This window comes from Arachis duranensis, chromosome 2, assembly GCF_000817695.3.
Source record: "Arachis duranensis cultivar V14167 chromosome 2, aradu.V14167.gnm2.J7QH, whole genome shotgun sequence".
In the NCBI taxonomy this organism is placed as follows: Eukaryota; Viridiplantae; Streptophyta; class Magnoliopsida; order Fabales; family Fabaceae; genus Arachis; species Arachis duranensis.
Genome location: NC_029773.3, coordinates 42,256,010 through 42,260,235, shown reverse-complemented (window position 1 = coordinate 42,260,235; position 4,226 = coordinate 42,256,010).

Sequence of the window (4,226 nt, the reverse complement as noted above, 5' to 3'; positions counted from 1 at the left end):
ATTTGTAACATAGGGGAGGAGTGTGGGTAGTGGAAGTATAAATACAAGCTCATGTCAATGCAAATGGAGTGCAAGTATCATAAAAGATTGGCATTGGCATACAATTAATATCATCCTACAGTGTAAAACAAGTTACCAAAATAAATTAAAGAAAAGAAGCGACAGTTGAATAAAAAAAAAATTTTTTAACACCAATGGAAAAACAAAAATGTGCGCAAAATTAAAATGAAATGAATGAAATATGCAAATAAATAAAAATAAAATAAAAAGAAAAAGAAGAATGAGAAGGGAAAGAAGGGAAGAGGAAGTAAATAAGAAAGGAAAAGAAAAATTAGGATTTGGAGGAGAGAAAGATAAGATATATGGCAATTTTAGGGTGAGCTGTGCGGTGCATGCGACGCGGCCGCGGAAGGCACGCGTTCGCGTGGGTGCGCGTCAGTCACATGGTCGCGGCCTCGCGCCAGCACAACTCTCTGTTCAAATTAATTTATTTGCCAAAATTGGGGTGACGCGATCGCGTGCTTCAGAAGATGGATGACGCAGCCGCGTGGGGCACGCGGTCGCGTGATAAGGATTGTGCCTCCAGCACCAATCCAGCACCACTATCGCACAATATTTCATTGTGCACCCTTTTACGTCGAAAACCCAGGGCACGCGGCCGCGTGGGGCACGTGGTCGCGTGGGAGGCCATACTTCCCATTCGACGCGGATGCGTTAGCGACGCGGTCGCGTGGGTCGATATGTGCTATTAGCACACCTCCAGCCACGCTCCTGCGTGACTCTCTGTTCACTTTTAATTTTCCTTTCTCTCCAAGCGACGCGGACGCGTCGCTGATGTGATCGCGTCGCGTAGCGAAATTTTTTTTTTTATATGCATGAACAATACAGAATGCAGTGATTAACATGAATGCTATGCATGATTCCAGGTTTAATAAAGTAAAATGAAAAAGGAAAAATGAAAGCAATCAACAAGAAATAAATTGAAAAAGAAGCGACCATACCATGGTGGGTTGTCTCCCACCTAGCACTTTTAGTTAAAGTCCTTGAGTTGGACATTGGAGGAGCTTCCGGTTAGGGTGGCTTATGTTTAAATTCGTCCAAAAATCTCCACCAGTGCTTGGAATGCCAATAGCCTCCGGGGTCCCAAACTAGGCATGTGAAGCTTCTGAGCAGCTTCAAACAGATTTTTAGGTTTCCGGGGTGATAAATGTCAGAATAAACTCCAGGATTCCAAGCCTTGCTTTTAAATCCGCCTCCGTCTTGATCTACCTGTTTCCATCCGGGCGGTTTAAAGAGTAGAATCTCACTATGGTAACCAAACATTCTCCGTGATCCATGCAATTGAGCACGATACCAATCCGTGTACTTCGAGGTGAAGCGTGGAACTTTATTGAACCTTGTGCACCAGCTCTGAGTACGAGTCATTTCCCTCTTACTCTTAAAGCCGCAGAGTGCTCTAAGCTGGCCATCTGTTTCAAGTAAACCATATTCAAGTGAATAAGTAAAGTCATAAGCTAAGGATTGTACCCACTTGAAGCTTGTATTAGGTGGTAGTGGCCTTGGGATAGGTGTTTCTGGTGGTTCTGTAAGTTCTACTCCTTTATGCTCTTCTGTGAATTCCTCCACTTCCTTGCAAAGATCTTCAATTGTATCTGTGTCCTGGTCAAATTCTTCTGTGTCTTCCTCATCACTCGAGTCATAGATTGGAGGTTGAGAGAAATCTACCTCCGCATCATCTTCATATTCACTTGGGGAAGATTCTTCGATCTCAGAGAATTCACTTGCGGACGCAAGTTCATCACCAAGAGAGCTAGACTTGTGAATATCACCATCAAGGGAATTTGCTTCTTGGATTATTCCGTCTAATTCCTCATAAATGACTTGCCTTGGAGATTGTACAGTATCTTCCTTAGCATCAATGGTAGCATCATGGACGGAGTTTTCCTCAATTCTGGATTCCCAAGGAAGTTCAGCATCGCCTAGATCTTCAACCAACTCTTCTTCTTGAACAATGACAGCTTCTTCCACTTGTTCTAGTACGAATTCATTCTCTGCCTTGTCCACTGGAGTCTCTAGTATTTCTTTCATGCTACACTCTTCACTAGACTTTCCACATGGAGCTGTGGCTGAGCCTTGTATATTTAAGCGCCTAGAAGCCCATTGGATTAATGCTTGCTCCAGTTGTTGAATGGTTGCCTGAAATCGATCCACTGTTTCCTTGAAATGATCCTTTGTCTCTTGATGTACTCGGCTTTCATAAGTAGGATCATAGTGCTCTTGGATTGATGGATATGGAGATGATGAATATTGAAGTGGTGGGTCCAGGATATCTCGGAGGGTGTTGCTGCCAAAAGGGTTGATTAGATCCTCTTGGTTCCATCCATCCTTGATTGGTCTGACCTTGATGCACATTCCTACTGTAACTTCTATTTCCTTTAACAATATTAGAACCAAACTCAAAGCGAGTGGGGTGAGAGTTCATAGTAGCAAATAAAGATAAAAAGGAAGATGAAAATAAATAAACAAGCAAAAGAAAAATATTTACAATAGCCAATAATAAGGCACACGTTAGCAGTTCCCCGGCAACGACGCCATTTTGATGAGAGAACTTTTGCGTGGTCTAGAAATTTGTGGATAAATCCTCGTTGCAAGTATAGTTTCTAAACCATCAAAAGTCCTTTCATACAAACGTTTTGGGTGTCACAAGTAACAAACCCCTTTAGAAATTGTTAACCGAGTATTCAAACCTCGGGTCGTCTTCTTAAGGAACTGCGAGGAAGTATGTTCTTATTATTGGTTATAAAGGTTGTGATCGGGGTTTAGAAGGTGAGAAGCAAGTAATTTAAATGATGAGTGAATTAAATGGCAATTAAAAATAAATAAATAACTGTAAAACAACTTTTGGCAAGATAAGGGAATTTAGAGGTCTAACTTAGTTATCTCTCTCAACTATAATATAAGTTGAATCTAAACTCCTCTTGGTCAACCTTTACCAGGGCAAGGAAAGTCAAGGGACTAATTAAATTGACCTATGAATCCTAATTATTTCCTAAGAAAAGGTTGGGATTATTTAGGTGCAGCTCAATTAGCAAGATAACGATTATTAATTACGTTGAGTTCAATAACTGTTGAGTTACTAAATTCTTAATCAGAACCAAAAGGGGAAAAAGTAAAATTGCTAAGATAATAAAAATATCCTTAGATGGGAAGCAATGGTAACTTAAATAAAAAAGAACAATCATAAACTGAAAATACCTCAATTATCATTAATTCAAATAATAATCTGTGACATGGAATAATTCATAAATCAAATTATAATAATCAATTCAAATGTTGGAATAAATAATTGTAGAACTAAAATAAAAGAACATTTAAACCTGGATCCAGAGTTACTCCTAAAACAAGAAGAAGTCCTAAATCCTAAGAGAGAGAGAGAGGGGATCTCTCTCTCAACTAAACCTAATTCATTGAAAACTAGAAACTGGCGAGCTTCTCTTGAATGGATGCATTCCCTCACTTCATAACCTCTGGTCTATGCTTTCTGGACTTGGATTTGGGCCAAAAAGGGCTTTAGAACTCGCTGGGGCGTGTTCTGTAATTTTCTTGTGCGTGGCCTCTGTCATGCGTCCGCGTGGGTCACGCGGTCGCGTCATTCGGAGCTTTTCCTTGCCACGCGGTCGCGTCAGTCATGCGGCTGCGTCGCTGAATCTTCGCTTCTGGCATGCGATCGCGTCGTCCATGCGATCGCGTGAACACTAGTTTCCTTAAAGCTCCGTTTTGCTTTCTCCTTCCATTTTTGTATGTTTCCTTTTCCATCCTCTAAGTCATTCTGCCTTAGAAAATCTGAAACTACTCAACACACTAATCACGGCATTGAATGGAAATAAAGGTAATTAAAATAATTATTTTTTAAAGCTTAGGAAACATGTTTTTCACAATACGATATAATAAGGAAGGGAAAGTAAAACCATGCAATTAATGTGAATAAGTAGGTGAAGGATTATATAAATCACTCAAATTAAGCACAAAAGAACTCATGAAATATGGGTTTATCAGTAATTCAATTATTTTGATTCCACATGAGCATGCTTCCCAAAAATTTTATTTTGAATTGTTTCATTCTTTTCAACTTCCTACCCTTTGTTTTTATCATCCATGTTCCCAATAGGTTTCCCACACTTAAAAAATTACACAATTTCTATCTGAAGCTAACCAAGGATTCAACT